Here is a 19,675-nt window from a genome sequence, read left to right as displayed (position 1 = left end):
TGCCCAGTTCTTTCTCCCATGAGAGGAGGAAGTTGGGTTTTATAGCAGTTGGCTTGATAATAAATAGTTTGCGAAGGAAAGAAATTTTCCTAACTTTAGAATTAGTGTCAGTAAGGATTTTTTCAAAACTTGTTAGGGGCCTTGTGGATTTATATTTGGCTAAAAAATTGGTCATGACCTTTTTGATATATATCAATTGGAGGAACGAAAGGTTGTGTGCCGGGAGGAGATCTTTTAGGATCTCCTCAATTGTTTTGTGGGCTAATGTTTGTAATTCCCCTATATTAAGGTCTTTGAATTTTCTCCATAGCGCATGAGAGGCGGGATCTCCAGGGGTCTCCATCAGGTGAGGAATTATTTTTATAGGCGCACATGGCGATGGATCTGGAGCTAGTGTCTCTTTTAGGCTTGCCCATATTGTGCAAGTGCCCTTAATCAAAGGGTTCAGACCCCTGGATCTGCCTGTCTTGTTCAAGGGGAGCCATAAGTCCTTCAAGAACGATCTCCCCTCCGCTGCCTCAGCTAGTGATGGTAGGATCTCATCTCTGATTGGGCAAACTAGGTCCATCCAATATCCTAATTGGGAAGCTCCGTAGAAGTCGGCTATATTAGGTAGGTCTATGCCTCCTTCGGTGCCTCTTTTAATCATAAGGCTATAAGCCAATCTGGGCCTTTTATTTCTCCATACGAATCCCGAAAAGATAGATCTCATTGTTTTGAAAAAGTTTTTTGGTAGGTGTATTGGGAGCATTCTAATTTTATACAAAATTATCGGGAGGATGTAGGTTTTCAGGATATTTTTCCTACCAAACCACGACACAAAAGGTATATCGTAGCTCCGCAGGAGGTTTTTGATATGGCTAATCAGAGGGATAAAGTTTGCTTGATAAAGATCCTCTATTTTTTTTGTTAATTTGATTCCCAGGAAATCCATTGTCTTTTCGGTCCAGCTAAAGGGGGATTTCTCTTTAATGATCTTGCATCTTGTTTCTAGGACAGATATGTTTAAGACTGTGGACTTTGCGAAATTAATTTTAAAATTAGATAGCGACCCAAAGTTGTTAAGTGCCGTTTCTAATTTGGCTAAACCTTTTTCAGGATTTGTGACCAAAAAAACAATATCATCCGCAAATGCGGCTACAGATAATGTATGTTTTTCCCATTTTAGGCCTTGAATTTCTGGGTCGTGCCTAATTGTCTGGAGGAAGGGCTCTAATGCAAGAACAAAGAGGGAAGGTGATAAGGGACACCCCTGGCGAGTGCCATTCTTAATGTCAAAGGATGGGGAAAGAATTTCGTTAATTTTAAGTCTAGCATTTGGAGAGGAATATAAAGAAAGGATGGCAGAGACAAAGGGCCGAGGAATATTAAAGTGAAGAAGGGTTTTCTTCATATAGTCCCAATCTACCCGGTCGAAAGCCTTCTCGGCATCTGTTCCGACCAGTAGTAGTGGAACCTTAAATTTGTGGGCATAACGAATTGCGTGTAGAATCCTTCTGCTATTGTCTCTGCCCTCCCTCCCCTTCACGAATCCTGTCTGCTCTTCATTAATTAAAGAGGGCAGATAGCCTTCCAATCTCTTAGCTAAAAGTTTTGCCCATAACTTCAGATCGAGGTTTAAGAGGGATATTGGGCGATAGCTGCCGCATAATTCTGGGTTTTTGTTATCTTTATGTAGCAAAGTTATGTGGGCTTCTAATGTTTGTCTGGGCAAAGCAGCTCCATGTAAAAGAGCATTGAATAATTCAGTAATTCTGGGTACCAGGATTTCTTTAAAAGAATTGTAATACGGTAGACTAAATCCGTCGGGACCAGGGCTTTTCCCTGGTGGGCAAGATTTTAGTAGAAGATCAACTTCTTCCCGGGTGACTGGGCTCATTAGGGACTCTGTTTGTTCTTGGTTAAGTTTAGGGAGGTGGGATCGGAGTAGGAAGGCCTCTGTCCTTCCTTCCAGGTCCACCTCCTCCTCCGGAGAGAGAGGGTTTTGTTGTCTGATATTATAAAGGTTAGAGTAGAATTGGTGAAAAGCTTTGGCAATTTCTTCCGAGGTGGTTACTTGTGTACCGTTGGCAGTTTTAATGGCATGGATGTGGTTTTTGGCTCGCGCTTTTTTTATCAAAGCAGTCATATATTTGCTGCCTCTATTTCCCTGTGCATAAACTACATGCTTAAGATAAAGATGCCTTTTATTGAAGCGGGAGTCTAGTCGTAGTTTAAGGTCTCTTCTTAGGTTCTCTAGTTCCTCGAGCGCTAGCTTGGAATGAGATAATTTCGTTATTTGTTCTAGTTGGGCTATTTTACTCAGTCTGTCATCTATGTCCTTTTGTAGTAGTTTTTTTGTTTTAGTTCCTAAGGCTATGAGTAGCCCACGCATAAAGGCTTTATGAGCCTCCCATACCGTGGGGATCCCCGCGTCCCCGCCCGCATTCAAGGAGAAATATTCTTTTAGTGAAGTTGACAGATGTTCTCTCTCCTCCGGGGAGTCCAGAAGAGAGGCGTTAAGACGCCATCTCCACTCCTTGGGTTTAGAGTGGGGGAGGCGGAAATCCACATGGACCGGAGCGTGATCAGATATTGTAGTCACTTCTATTTTTGCTCTTTCAACAAAAGGGAGAAGCTCTGCACTAAGGAATACGTAATCAAGCCTTTGGTGGGAGTGATGTACTTTGGAGTAGAAGGTATAGTCCTTCGTGGTAGGGTTCAGGAGGCGCCATATGTCTATCAGGTTTAACTCCTGTAGAATACGGAGGAGTCTCCTGATTTTTGTCTGAGAGGAATGGGAGCGACCTGTTGATGAGTCGCTTAGTGGCTGTAAGGTGATGTTTAAATCGCCTCCTAGAATTAATTGGCCTTCTGCGAAGTGTTTTAGGGTTGTTAAGTTCTTAATCAACCATGGAACTTGATCGCAGTTTGGTACATAAAAATTTGCTATCGTTGTTTTAATATTGTTACAAGTTCCCTTCAAAAATAGGACCCTTCCCTCTCCGTCCTCAAAGCTGGCTTGGCATTTAAAATCAATTGACTTGTGTATGAAAATCGATACCCCCTTCGAGGCAGAGGCGGGGTGTGCACTATGGAAGGCCTGATCAAAGTATTTACCTGGTAATGCCAGGCATTTGTTCTTTTTATAATGAGTTTCCTGCAGAAGGAGAATGCCCGTGCCATACCTTTTGGTTAGTAGAGATATGTTGTGTCGTTTTGATGGCGAGTTGAGGCCTCTCACATTGAAGGACGTGACCCGAATACTCCCCATCCCTGGACCTCTGTTGTATGCTCAGACTTCGAGGGAAGTAATCTGGATATCGACTGTAGATAAAATGTGGGCACAATTAGTTGCTGTACTCAGTATCTTTCCACAGGAGGGAGAAGAAGATGGAAATGAAGGGGGGGGTGGTTGCGATGGATTGAAGGGTATGGGCAAGACAAACACACGAAAGGGAAGGGGAACACAAAGGTTAAAGAAATCTTATGACTCTATCAAAATTCGCGTAAACAATGATATACAGTAATACAATCAATAGAACAGTGTAGATCGGTCTCGTTATTCAACTGAGCCCGACCTACAATATTGCGGGCGAGCAAAAAAAAAGTGCAACTGGTTAACGCTAGCAGTTGCTCAAATGAAAAATTTGTGTCGGCCTAACCTGACCGGCACTAAAGGGACCTGGTTGAATGGATAAAGGTCAGGGGTCGCATAGTTATGTTGAATACAACACTAACCCGGCGTGACCCCAGGACCACCCCGACGAGGAGGGTGGGGGTATTCCATACTGAACCCAAAAAAGTAGGGAAACAATAGTCTCTGCTTAGTAGGAAAGAAAGACATAGAGAGAGTCATACTACACCCTTCGTTTCTCCTTCCACGCAATCCCACGCGGAAACTGTGGGTGTAGAAACACAGCATAAACGGGGTGCTGTCCAGAAAAACTTTTTCGCCGATGTCTGGCTATAGCAACGAGCCGTCTTGAGTAGCGGTTGCTTTCAGGTTTCTGCGCCAGCAGTTTCATCTCTAGGTTTCCTCCTTTTTCCCCTTGGTGATTTGGTGTTTCCCGCTGGCTGACATCTCTCCGTTGGCTCCAGTCTCGTAAAGTCTGGCAAGTCGGGGATCGACTGCCAGCAGGGGAGCTCGATTGGATCTAAGTCCAGAATTTGCCAGCATTTTTCCAAATCGTCTTGGGTGCGAATGTTCAGTCTGCGGCCGTTGTGCGTTATGCCCAACCCAAATGGGAACAGCCAGGCATAGCGGATGTTTTTTTCTCTCAATACATCCAGCAGAGGTCGCATGAGACGGCGTTTTGTCAGGGTAGATGGCGCCAAATCCTGAAAGATTTGAAGAGATGTGCCTCCATACCTAATGTCGCTGTGGTTTCTTGCAGCTTTAAGTATTGAGGCGGCATCAGGGAAAGAGAGCATTTTGCAAATGATATCCCTTGGCGGGTCAGAAGGTGATGGGGTTGGTCTCAGAGCTCTATGCACTCTTTCGATTGCAATGGAGGTGGCTATGTCTTCTCCCAGGAGTAAAGCAAAGATTTCTTTTACCACCTTTTCTAATGCTTCTGTAGCCCAAGATTCTGGGAGCCCCTTTATGCGCACATTATTGCGTCTGCTCCTGTTCTCTGTATCTTCCTGCAATAACATGGCTTTGTTGATCTGTGCATGCTGTTCCTTAAGGGCTCTCTCTATTTCAATGGCATGAGAGGAGATGGCAGCAGTAGATGTTTCCAGCTCTTCTGTTCTCCTCCCTAGCTGCTTCATCTCCTCTTTGATTTCAGTTAGTTCCATAAGTATAGGTTTCATGGTGCGCATTAAGAGATCTTTCATGAAACCTTTTGATATGCGCTCATTTTCATCTCCCTCTGACGAGGCATCCTCTTCTCTGTCTCTCTCTCTTGCTCCTGCTCCGTTCAGATCGAGGGCAGGCGCCATCTTAGCAGCCTCATGCAGGGGACGAGCGCTCCTTTCCTTCAGGAAGCGCTGCATATCTACTTGCCCCTTATTCTTCTTAGGTGTCTCCTGGGGTTCACAGCTTCTGTCCCTTCCGACCTTTCCCATTTTCTTGCTAATTTGAAGCTACAGCAGGTCCCTGTAAGTGCCGTTGTCACAGAGCTCCGGTCTCAGAACTCCATTCTGCTCAGCGGTTAGGCTCCGCCCCCGTTCTGGAAGACTTTGTGTAATTATTTGTACTTAAAACAAAACAAGAATAGGGTGAGTAAACGGGTAAATACTTAATTAGTCCACTGCTGAGAATGTGAAAGTTTTTTATGGTCTCTAAATTGGTGTTATAGAAATTATTTCTTCTTTAGCAAAGAGATATACCTTCAACTCGCCAAACCGCCTTGGGCAGTAAAATGGCACCCTAATATGCCAGTCTTTTATGGGCTCCTGCTCCATCAAACTATTGGTCTACTTCCACTACATTGATGATATTATAATCATCTGGACCAACTCTGAACAAGAACTAAACTGATACTACAGATATTGTGGGCCAGAGACAAAATGGATGTTAAACGATTGCCTGTCTCTCCAGTGGACATAAAATTCAAACCTGGCACACAGCCGCCCAGCATCAGACAATACCCTTTAAGTGCTGTTCAGGATGGCAGGTCCAGGCCTATCCCTATCCTAGGGGTGTCCGGAAGAGGCTCAGTGCTGCCCTGGCCTTGGCTGCTTGCGTTAGGGAGCGTGGTAAGTGCCACCATGACAAGCCAGCATCTTGCCCTCCCAGCTCCTTAGCGTATGCCATGTGTCTGTGGTCACCCTACGGGATGCTGCAGCAGCCTACTTCTTCTTTGCCTCACTATGAACAGGATTGAATCCTCAGTGCCGCATCATCCTGCCTGCGCTACTGCAGAAGTACCGTCCAAAGGGAAATGTAAAGATGTACAGTGTTCTAACAGTTTACAAATGTTTGCACTTCATGTTCCGCCAGGGACTGCTCAAAATGGCAACAAAATTCTAATGCTCTCCTCTCTGCAGCTCACTCCTGCCAAAACCATTCCACCAAATTGCTGGTGCCAAAAAGACCATGCCCTGGCCAGGCGCAAAGTAGGGGGGAGGACCCCCCCATCAAAGTGACTCAAAGCAACCCCCAAGGGGAGGAGTTACCTGCTGCTGTAGACTCCTTATGTAAAACTTTCAAAGAATTTCAGCTGAGCAGGATGGGTCCAGTGGGCAGACACCTCAGACTACGCCCTTTCCCAAGTGCTGCCGTCGGACCGAGCCTCAGGAAACAACCCTTCTACTAGGAGAAGAATCCCCAGTTAACATGGTTACCCACCATTGCTTCATCTACTGTTCAGGCCACCGGGGATGCCGCAGAGCCCCCGCACCCTCTTTACACCTTTAGAAGAGACAACGTGATCGCTCAGGCGGAGTAGCCACCGTGGATACTCATTCACCGCCGCAACTCCGTTGTGAGGGAGTATATCCTGGAACTGTTAAGGTCTTTTGTGTCTGAATTTGAGGACTCCAACTTCACTTTCCAGTTTGCTGGAGAACGTCAGGGCGTGCCCTGCCCATCTGTGCAATCACCTCTTCAGAGACCTGCCACATCCCCAATCACCGTCCTAGACTCTTCATCTTCTGAGGGGAGTTCCGTGCCACTCTCTGCCTCTACTATCAACTCAGCGATATCTGAAGGGGGCGAGGAGACTAGTCCGAGTCTACAACATAGTTTATCGGAAGGTTCTGTGGTGGAGGTGTCAGTGAGTAACCTGTCTCCATCTGTCATTACAGTGTCTGACAGTGAGAAAGTGAGAGAAGTCAGAGATTTTCAGTTGGAAGACTGTTATTATCCAGCAATGACTTTCATTTCCCATAGAATGAACTCTTTTTGTAAGAGACTGTTTTTGTTCTACCTCCTAAAAGTTAAGCCCCTTATATAAAAGTTTTTCCCTTTTCATAGTTCAATGCATGTTTTTCACATTGAATTTATATTGCTTGAAAATGTTTGCATGGTTATAATGTTTAAGTAATGTGCAGGTGGAAAAGTTTATTGTAGTGTGGGTATTCTCTCATGCTCTCAAAAGTCAATTTATTTTTAAAGGTCTAAAGTAATGTATTTTCATATGTGACTGCCTAATTTAAATATACTTAATTAAATATGCTTAATTCAAATATGCCTAAATTAAAAAATGCCACCGTGTGTGTGATCTTTATGCATGCTTTATGTGTATGGCTGGAGGTTTCACATTCCCCATGTCACATCTCAGTGTTTTCAGCCTGTCTAGTTTGTCCCAGTGGGCAGGGCCTTCCTTTCACCTTTTTCTTTATTCAGGGAGAGTGATGGTCATTCCACTTATCTCTTGTTTTCCTGCCAGTCGCCCTTTCTCATTTTTGTAGTGGTTACAGTGTGTTTCATCCTCAGTAGAAAAAATGATGGTCATTCCACTTATCGCAGTTCTTTAGTCTTTGGAGAGAAGAGTCAGCCTAGTAGAATTTCTAAATGTACTTGCAAGTCATATTCCTTACACACTGTGATAAACAAAAAGCCATACTTAAAAAATGACACCTCTTGAGTCTCAGTACATTGGGAGTAGGTTAATCCTTCACATTGGTGACGAGGGGCAGGAGATGTGTTTATAGGTTTCGCCATGTGCACTCTGTGACTGTGCAGAGGCCTCACAGCTTATTTTTAAATAGGGAGGAACTGTAGTAGTCCAGTACATGCTTTCCTAGCCCCCTCCATAATGTCATACATTTATGTCTTATGTAGATGCTTTGTGCAAAACTGTCTTGTCATTCTATTATGTATATTGCACAGCTGCAGCAAGTGAGAGATTAAAGGGGTTGTCCCGCGAAACAAAGTTGGGGTATACACTTCTGTATGGCCATATTAATGCACTTTGTAATGTACATTGTGCATTAAATATGAGCCATACAGAAGTTATTCACTTACCTGTTCCGTTGCTAGCGTCCTCGTCTCCATGGTGCCGTCTAATTTTCAGCGTCTAATCGCCCGATTAGACGCGCTTGCGCAGTCCGGTCTTCTCCCTTCTGAATGGGGCCGCTCGTGCCAGAGAGCTGCTCCTCGTAGCTCCGCCCCGTCACGTGTGCCGATTCCAGCCAATCAGGAGGCTGGAATCGGCCATGGACCGCACAGAAGATCTGCGGTCCACCGAGGGTGAAGATCCCGGCGGCCATCTTCGCAAGGTAAGTAAGAAGTCACCGGAGCGCGGGGATTCGGGTAAGTACTATCCGTTTTTTTTTTTTAAACCCCTGCATCGGGTTTGTCTCGCGCCGAACGGGGGGGCTATTGAAAAAAAAAAAAACCCGTTTCGGCGCGGGACAACCCCTTTAAGTGTTTGCAAAGCCTTGAGACTGTCTGTAAATGTATCAATTTATGTCCTGTCATGTGGTATGAGAGCTGTTATAAAAGTGAGTGTTTGAGAGCGGGAAGAGAGTCCATGTCTTCTGGAGTCGTAATCAAGAGGTCCAGCTACATGGGGTTACCGTTAGCCCTCATGTAGTGAAGCATGGAAGAGGAGGAGAGGTTTTCCCAGCTGGGATGTGCATGTGAGGAAGAACGAGTGAGCCCCACCTAAGCAGAGTGAGAGCAACCATGAGTGCTTGTCAAGGCCCAGTGCAGAGGTACTGTCTACGTGATCATTTCCTACGTAGCCGCCCGGAGCTAATGGCTCACCGCTTAGAGGTACACCCATTTTGTTTTTCACATCCGGCCGTCCTAAAGTCAGGATCACCGGGTGGAGGTACTCCTAAGTCTATCATTCACACACGGGTGTTCTGAAGTCTGGCTCACCGTGTGAAGGTACTACTGTTCAAGTCTATTAATTTTCTGCACTGTCATTGCTCCAAATTGTGCCTTGTATTGTTGAAGTTTTCCAAGTAAAGTTTTTTTTCAGACCCTGACTGTTCCCTGGGACCTGAGGTACTTTATATCTGTCTGTGGCTCATTTTATTCTCCGCCGAAGTTCATTCTTGTGTGTACCGGAATGGTGGCGTCACCTATGACAAACTCTTTTCCTGTTCTACTATCTATTGGGCATCCCTATCCTAGGGGTGTCCGGAAGAGGCCCAGCACTGCCCTGGCTTTGGCTGCATGTGTCCCTCCAGGAGTGAGCGAGGTAAGTGCTGCCATGACAAGCCAGGATCTTGCCCTCGCAGCTCCTCAGAGTATGCCATGTGTCCGGGGTCACCCTACAGGACGCTGCACTAGCCCATGTGTGGTAAAAGAGTCTTCCTCTTGGGACTAGCCTATGAGATATACCAGGTTTGGTAATAATGTAAAAGTGATCGATGTAAATTGTTTTAAATACATTGCTCCTTGCAGTTCTGCAGAAGCTCGTAAAAGCAACCAGAATAAGGAAATATTTGCAGATAGTAGTATATTTGGCCTTGTCTGTAGTCTTGGGGTTAAGCATTACTATATATATAGTTCGAGATATCTGCCTGCTAATATGATGAATACATTCATGCATCATATATTAACCTTTAAAAATGACAAAAATGGTCTACAAGTTGTCAATCAGTGATAGGATAGTTACTGGATGTTGTCAGAAGCTGATCGGTTATTAATTCTTATTTGTCTATTTCTAATAAAACAGGGAAGTTCTGTTTGGAAAGACCTCCAGACTGTGATGCAACCACTTCTGCGTTGTATCTGGAGTTCATCCCCAGTGCACCATACAGATATCAGACATACCTGATTGATAAGGCTGACATACATAACCTTTGACTATTATCCAAACTGAACCACTCTATCACAAGTGTAGCCAGAAGAATTGATGCTGTGTAGAAGGTAAAGGCGGTCACCAAATACTGATGTGATTTACATTTCTCTTTTGTTCATTCACTTTGTATTTAGTTAAAGGGGTTGTCCGAGTTGTAAGTTCTACAAAGTACTCTAATTCACTGGAAAACCCCTTAAACCGCTCTTAAACCTCAATTACCAAGAATAATTTAGACTTCGGACGTTTCATCGCTGTTCTAAAAAGCGTCCACTAGGAGGCAGTGTCTTCCCACTCTGATTGTACGGCTCCTCATGAACTTTGCTATAAAGTTGAACATATGAATTTGGATCTGCACATTGTAAAGGGCTCATCAATACAACCTATTTTTTTCAGGGGGAGGTTTCATTGTGCGATTTGTCAAACAAGAAATAAAACCCTTTTTTTTAAATTCTTCTGCAAAACAAGGTGACCGCAAAACCCAACTTCTTACAAATTCCAGCAGTCAGAAAGTTTGTCAGAGGAGGCACGAAGGAGATTACACAGAAGAACAGCACGGGCCCCTGGACTGCAGCCGTGGACCCCCTCATATAGGACTATATAGACCCCTGTGCAGCACTGAGGCCGCGGGGACCCCGGAGCACAGCCAGTTTTGCAGGTGAGCATTGCATGCGATGGACCTGCTGCAGCAGCTTCCATGTAATGAGAAGATGTTCTATAAGGGATCTACATATGTATTACTATGAGATATATATGGTACGAGGACCTGCAGCTGCTGAACAGGCGGACCTCAGTGCTGCTGGACGCAGAGACCTGCTGCAGTCAGTGCAAGTGCTGTAATAGGACCTGTCATCATGTACAACAGGTGCCAGCCTCACAACCGTGCACCAGGCTTTCGCTGCTGCTCGCTCAGGAAATTTAAAGGGCTCAACCATAAAGTTTAAACCTTACTTAAAGACTTTGTGCTTCAATTTTTTCACTGTTTTCAAACTCTCTGCTTGCTGTCAGTGAATAAGAACAGTTTGTGTTTCTATACTTTTCTATCCTCCAGCACTCTCTGGCATTGCAGGAGTGATATAAATCTAATATGCTCTATGGGCTGCTATCTTACATCCATGATTCAGCTGGGATACTTTGGGTCTTTTCAGACTTCCATTACTTCCATTACTCAGCATCTTCTGTATGTCACTGGGGAGCTGACATATTGGCATTTGGGAGACAGGATAATGACACGCTGATACTTGGGGGACGGGATAATGACACGCTGATACTTGGGGGACGGGATAATGACACGCTGAAACTTGGGGGGACGGGATAATGACACGCTGATACTTGGGGTACAGGATAATGACACACTGACACTTGGGGGACAGGATAATGACACACTAACACTTGGGGGGACGGGATAATGACACGCTGATACTTGGGGTACAGGATAATGACACACTGACACTTGGGGGACAGGATAATGACACGCTGACACTTGGGGGACGGGATAATGACACACTGACACTTGGGGGGACGGGATAATGACACGCTGATACTTGGGGTACAGGATAATGACACGCTGACACTTGGGGGATGGGATAATGACAGGTTGATACTTGGGGGACGGGATAATGACACGCTGACACTTGGGGGGATGCGATAATGACACGCTGATACTTGGGTGACAGGATAATGACACGCTGATACTTGGGGGACGGGAAAATGACACGCTGATACTTGGGGTACAGGATAATGACACGCTGATACTTGGGGGATGGGATAATGACAGGTTGATACTTGGGGGACAGGATAGTGACACGCTGATACTTGGGGGACAGGAAAATGACATGCTGATACTTGGGGGATAGGATAATGACACGCTGACACTTGGGGGATAGGATAATGACACGCTGACACTTGGGGGAAGGGATAATGACACGCTGATACTTGGGGTACAGAATAATGACACGCTGATACTTGGGGGACGGGATAATGACACGCTGACACTTGGGGGACGGGATAATGACATGCTGATACTTGGGGGACAGGATAATGACAGGCTGATACTTGGGGGACTGGATAATGACACGCTGACACTTGGGGTACAGGATAATGACATGATGACACTTGGGGGACGGGATAATGACACGCTGATACTTGGGGGACAGGATAATGACACGCTGATACTTGGGGGACGGGATAATGACAGGCTGATACTTGGGGGACTGGATAATGACACGCTGATACTTGGGGGATAGGATAATGACACGCTAATACTTGGGGGACGGGATAATGACAGGCTGATACTTGGGGGACTGGATAATGACACGCTGATACTTGGGGTACAGGATAATGACACGCTGATACTTGGGGGATAGGATAATGACACGCTGACAGTTTGGGGACAGGATAATGACATGCTGACACTTGGGGGACAAAATAATGACACACTGACACTTGGGGGATGGGATAATGACACGCTGACACTTGGGGGACAGGATAATGACACCCTGATACTTGGGAGACAGAATAGTGACACGCTGACACTTGGGGGACAGGATAATGACACGCTGATACTTGGGGGACAGGATAATGACACGCTGACAGTTTGGGGACAGGATAATGACACGCTGACACTTGGGGGACAAAATAAGGACACGCTGACATTTGGGGGACAGGATAATGACACCCTGATACTTGGGGTACAGGATAATGACACGCTGATACTTGGGGGACAGGATAATGACACGCTGACACTGGGGGGACAGGATAATGGCACGCTGACACTTGGGGGACAGGATAATGACACTCTGACACTTGGGGGGCAGGACAATGACACGCTGACACTGGGGGGACAGGATAATGACACGCTGATACTTGGGGGAAAAGATAATGACACGCTGACACTTGGGGGACAAGATAATGAAACGCTTACACTTGGGGGACGGGATAATGACACACTGACACTTGGGGGACGGGATAATGACACGCTGACACTTGGGAGACAGGATAATGACACGCTGACAGTTTGGGGACAGGATAATGACATGCTGACACTTGGGGGACAAAACAATGACACGCTGACACTTGGGGGACAGGATAATGACACCCTGATACTTGGGGGACAGAATAGTGACACGCTGACACTTGGGGGACAAAATAATGACACGCTGACACTTGAAGGACAGGATAATGACACCCTGATACTTGGGGTACAGGATAATGACACGCTGATACTTGGGGGACAGGATAATGACACGCTGACACTTGGGGGACAGGATAATGACACCCTAATATTCGGGGGACAGGATAATGACACGCTGATACTTGGGAGACAGAATAGTGACACGCTGTCACTTGGGGGACAGGATAATGACACGCTGATACTTGGGGGACAGGATAATGACACGCTGACAGTTTGGGGGACAGGATAATGACACGCTGAGACTTGGAGGACAGGATAATGACATGCTGACACTTGGGGGACAAAATAATGACATGCTGACACTTGGGGGACAGAATAACGACACCCTGATACTTGGGGGACGGGATAATGACACGCTGACACTTGGGGGACAGGATAATGACATGCTGACACTTGGGGGACAGGATAATGACATGCTGATACTTGGGGAACAGCATAATGACACGCTGACACTTGGGGGACAGGATAATGACACGCTGACACTTGGGGGACAGGATAATGACACGCTGATACTTGGGGGACAGGATAATGACACGCTGACACTTGGGGGACAAGATAATAACACGCTGACACTTGGGGACAGGATAATGACACACTGACACTTGGGGGATGGGATAATGATACGCTGATACTTGGGGGAAAAGATAATGACACGCTGACACTTGGGGGACGGGATAATCACACGCTGACACTTGGGGGACAAGATAATGACACGCTGACACTTGGGGGATGGGATAATGACACGCTGATACTTGGGGGACGGGATAATGACACACTGATACTTGGGGGACAGGATAATGACACGCTGACACTTGGGGGATGGGATAATGACACGCTGATACTTGGGGGACGGGATAATGATACGGTGACACTTGGGGGATGGGATAATGACACGCTGATACTTGGGGGACAGGATAATGACACGCTGATACTTGGGGGAAAGGATAATGACACACTGATACTTGGGGGACAGGATAATGACACGCTGATACTTGGGGGAAAGGATAATGACACGCTGAAACATGGGGGAAAAGATAATGACAAGCTGATACTTGGGCGACAGGATAATGACACACTGACACTTGGGGGTCAGGATAATGACACACTGACACTTGGGGGACAGGATAATGACACACTGACACTTGGGGGACAGAATACTGACACACTGACACTTGGGCGACAGGATAATGACACGCTGACACTTGAGGGACAGAATACTGACACACTGACACTTGGGGGACTGGATAATGACACACTGACACTTGGGGGACAGGATAATGACACACTGACACTTGGGGGACAGAATACTGACACACTGACACTTGGGGGACTGGATAATGACACGCTGACACTTGGCGGACGGGATAATGACACGCTGACACTTGGGGGACAGAATAATGACACGCTGACACTTGGGGGACGGGATAATGACACACTGACACTTGGGGGACGGGATAATGACACACTGACACTTGGGGGACGGGATAATGACACACTGATACTTGGGGGACGGGATAATGACACGCTGATACTTGGGGGACAGGATAATGACACACTGACACTTGGGGGACAGGATAATGACAGGCTGATACTTGGGAGACAGGATAATGACACGCTGACAGTTTGGGGACAGGATAATAACACGTTGACACTTGGGGGACAGGATAATGACACACTGACACTTGGGGGACGGGATAATGACACACTGACACTTGGGGGACGGGATAATGACACGCTAATACTTGGGAGACAAGATAATGACACGCTGACAGTTTGGGGACAGGATAATAACACGCTGATACTTAGGGTACAGGATAATGATACGCTGATACTTGGGGGACGGGATAATGACACGCTGACACTTGGGGGACAGAATAATGACACGCTGATACGTGGGGGACAGGATAATGACACGCTGACACTTGGGGGACAGAATAATGACACGCTGCCACTTGGGGGACGGGATAATGACACGCTGACACTTGGGGGACAGAATAATGACACGCTGATACGTGGGGGACAGGATAATGACACGTTGACACTTGGGGGACAGAATAATGACACGCTGCCACTTGGGGGACAGGATAATGACACACTGACACTTGGGGGACGGGATAATGACTCGCTGACACTTGGTGGACAGGATAAAGGCACGCTGTCATATTTGGGGGACAGGATAAAGACATGCTGATACTTGGGGTACAGGATATTGACACGCTGACATTTGGGGGACAGGATAATGACACACTGATACTTGGGGGACAGAATAGTGACACGCTGAGACTTGGGGGACGGGATAATGACACGCTGACACTTGGGGGACGGGATAATGACACGCTGACACCTGGGGGACAGGATAATGACACGCTGACACTGGGGGGACGTGATAATGACACTGATACTTGGAGGACAGGATAATGACACGCTGATACTTGGGGGAAAGGATTATGACACACTGATACTTGGGGTACAGGATAATGACACGCTGATGTTTGGGGTGCAGGATAATGACAGGCTGATACTTGCGGGACAGGATAATGACACGCTGATACTTGGGGGAAAGGATAACGACAGGCTGACACTTGGGGGACGGGATAATGACACGCTGACACTTGGGGGACAGGATAATGACAGGCTGACACTTGGGGGACGGGATAATGACACGCTGACACTTGGAGGACAGGATAATGACACGCTGATACTTGGGGGAAAGGATAATGACAGGCTGATACTTGGGGGACAGGATAATGACACGCTGATACTTGGGGGACAGAATAATGACACACTGATACTTGGGGGACAGAATAGTGACACGCTGATACTTGGGGGACAGGATAATGACACGCTGACACTTGGGGGGACGTGATAATGACACGCTGATACTTGGGGGACGGGATAATGACACGCTGATACTTGGGGGAAAGGATAATGACAGGCTGATACTTGGGGGACAGAATAATGACACACTGATACTTGGGGGACAGAATAGTGACACGCTGACACTTGGGGGACGGGATAATGACACGCTGACACTTGGGGGACGGGATAATGACACTGATACTTGGAGGACAGGATAATGACACGCTGATACTTGGGGGAAAGGATAATGACAGGCTGATACTTGGGGGACAGGATAATGACATGCTGATACTTGGGGGACTGGATAATGACACACTGACACTTGGGGGTCAGGATAATGACACGCTGACACTTGGGGGACGGGATAATGACACGCTGATACTTGGGGGACAGAATAATGTCACACTGACACTTGGGGGACGGGATAATGACACACTGACACTTGGGGGACGGGATAATGACACGCTAATACTTGGGAGACAAGATAATGACACGCTGACAGTTTGGGGACAGGATAATAACACGCTGATACTTAGGGTACAGGATAATGATACGCTGATACTTGGGGGACGGGATAATGACACGCTGACACTTGGGGGACAGAATAATGACACGCTGATACGTGGGGGACAGGATAATGACACGCTGACACTTGGGGGACAGAATAATGACACGCTGCCACTTGGGGGACAGGATAATGACACGCTGACACTTGGGGTACAGGATAATGATACGCTGATACTTGGGGGACGGGATAATGACACGCTGACACTTGGGGGACAGAATAATGACACGCTGATACGTGGGGGACAGGATAATGACACGCTGACACTTGGGGGACAGAATAATGACACGCTGCCACTTGGGGGACAGGATAATGACACGCTGACACTTGGGGGACGGGATAATGACTCGCTGACACTTGGTGGACAGGATAAAGGCACGCTGTCATATTTGGGGGACAGGATAAAGACATGCTGATACTTGGGGTACAGGATATTGACACGCTGACATTTGGGGGACAGGATAATGACACACTGATACTTGGGGGACAGAATAGTGACACGCTGAGACTTGGGGGACGGGATAATGACACGCTGACACTTGGGGGACGGGATAATGACACGCTGACACCTGGGGGACAGGATAATGACACGCTGACACTGGGGGGACGTGATAATGACACTGATACTTGGAGGACAGGATAATGACACGCTGATACTTGGGGGAAAGGATTATGACACACTGATACTTGGGGTACAGGATAATGACACGCTGATGTTTGGGGTGCAGGATAATGACAGGCTGATACTTGCGGGACAGGATAATGACACGCTGATACTTGGGGGAAAGGATAATGACAGGCTGACACTTGGGGGACGGGATAATGACACGCTGACACTTGGGGGACAGGATAATGACAGGCTGACACTTGGGGGACGGGATAATGACACGCTGACACTTGGAGGACAGGATAATGACACGCTGATACTTGGGGGAAAGGATAATGACAGGCTGATACTTGGGGGACAGGATAATGACACGCTGATACTTGGGGGACAGAATAATGACACACTGATACTTGGGGGACAGAATAGTGACACGCTGATACTTGGGGGACAGGATAATGACACGCTGACACTTGTGGGGACGTGATAATGACACGCTGATACTTGGGGGACGGGATAATGACACGCTGATACTTGGGGGAAAGGATAATGACAGGCTGATACTTGGGGGACAGAATAATGACACACTGATACTTGGGGGACAGAATAGTGACACGCTGACACTTGGGGGACGGGATAATGACACGCTGACACTTGGGGGACGGGATAATGACACTGATACTTGGAGGACAGGATAATGACACGCTGATACTTGGGGGAAAGGATAATGACAGGCTGATACTTGGGGGACAGGATAATGACATGCTGATACTTGGGGGACTGGATAATGACACACTGACACTTGGGGGTCAGGATAATGACACGCTGACACTTGGGGGACGGGATAATGACACGCTGATACTTGGGGGACAGAATAATGACACACTGACACTTGGGGGACGGGATAATGACACACTGACACTTGGGGGACGGGATAATGACACGCTAATACTTTGGAGACAAGATAATGACACGCTGACAGTTTGGGGACAGGATAATAACACGCTGATACTTAGGGTACAGGATAATGATACGCTGATACTTGGGGGACGGGATAATGACACGCTGACACTTGGGGGACAGAATAATGACACGCTGATACGTGGGGGACAGGATAATGACACGCTGACACTTGGGGGACAGAATAATGACACGCTGCCACTTGGGGGACAGGATAATGACACGCTGACACTTGGGGTACAGGATAATGATACGCTGATACTTGGGGGACGGGATAATGACACGCTGACACTTGGGGGACAGAATAATGACACGCTGATACGTGGGGGACAGGATAATGACACGCTGACACTTGGGGGACAGAATAATGACACGCTGCCACTTGGGGGACAGGATAATGACACGCTGACACTTGGGGGACGGGATAATGACTCGCTGACACTTGGTGGACAGGATAAAGGCACGCTGTCATATTTGGGGGACAGGATAAAGACATGCTGATACTTGGGGTACAGGATATTGACACGCTGACATTTGGGGGACAGGATAATGACACACTGATACTTGGGGGACAGAATAGTGACACGCTGAGACTTGGGGGACGGGATAATGACACGCTGACACTTGGGGGACGGGATAATGACACGCTGACACCTGGGGGACAGGATAATGACACGCTGACACTGGGGGGACGTGATAATGACACTGATACTTGGAGGACAGGATAATGACACGCTGATACTTGGGGGAAAGGATTATGACACACTGATACTTGGGGTACAGGATAATGACACGCTGATGTTTGGGGTGCAGGATAATGACAGGCTGATACTTGCGGGACAGGATAATGACACGCTGATACTTGGGGGAAAGGATAATGACAGGCTGACACTTGGGGGACGGGATAATGACACGCTGACACTTGGGGGACAGGATAATGACAGGCTGACACTTGGGGGAAAGGATAATGACACGCTGACACTTGGGGGACAGGATAATGACAGGCTGACACTTGGGGGACGGGATAATGACACGCTGACACTTGGAGGACAGGATAATGACACGCTGATACTTGGGGGAAAGGATAATGACAGGCTGATACTTGGGGGACAGGATAATGACACGCTGATACTTGGGGGACAGAATAATGACACACTGATACTTGGGGGACAGAATAGTGACACGCTGATACTTGGGGGACGGGATAATGACACGCTGACACTTGGGGGGACGTGATAATGACACGCTGATACTTGGGGGACGGGATAATGACACGCTGATACTTGGGGGAAAGGATAATGACAGGCTGATACTTGGGGGACAGAATAATGACACACTGATACTTGGGGGACAGAATAGTGACACGCTGACACTTGGGGGACGGGATAATGACACGCTGACACTTGGGGGACGGGATAATGACACTGATACTTGGAGGACAGGATAATGACACGCTGATACTTGGGGGAAAGGATAATGACAGGCTGATACTTGGGGGACAGGATAATGACACACTGACACTTGGGGGTCAGGATAATGACACGCTGACACTTGGGGGACGGGATAATGACACGCTGATACTTGGGGGACAGAATAATGACACACTGATACTTCGGTGACAGAATAGTGACACGCTGACACTTGGGGGACGGGATAATGACACGCTGACACTTGGGGGGACGTGATAATGACACGCTGAAATCTGGAGGGCGAGCTATGTGTCTTATCGGCGAGTATAAGCGATTTGCTTTAGTAGATGAGCGCAGATCAAGGAGATCAGCAGATATCTACTAGGACTTTACATGGGC

At 47.2% G+C, this 19,675-nt stretch overlaps 1 protein-coding gene across 1 annotated transcript in view; it reads left to right on the top strand.

The window, feature by feature from the left end:
* The first annotated feature begins 10,087 nt into the window (after positions 1–10,087).
* SCARA5 (scavenger receptor class A member 5) overlaps positions 10,088–19,675 on the top strand; it is a 290,718-nt gene continuing 281,130 nt past the window's right edge. The window contains exon 1 of the mRNA XM_066594696.1: positions 10,088–10,344. The gene's annotated coding sequence lies outside the window, so the exon portion shown is untranslated. The remainder of the gene's footprint in view (positions 10,345–19,675) is intronic.

The sequence above is a fragment of the Eleutherodactylus coqui genome, chromosome 1, assembly GCF_035609145.1.
Source record: "Eleutherodactylus coqui strain aEleCoq1 chromosome 1, aEleCoq1.hap1, whole genome shotgun sequence".
Taxonomy (NCBI): domain Eukaryota; kingdom Metazoa; phylum Chordata; class Amphibia; order Anura; family Eleutherodactylidae; genus Eleutherodactylus; species Eleutherodactylus coqui.
The sequence above is the reverse complement of the archived record's forward strand: the minus strand, read 5'-3'. Positions and strand labels throughout refer to the sequence as shown.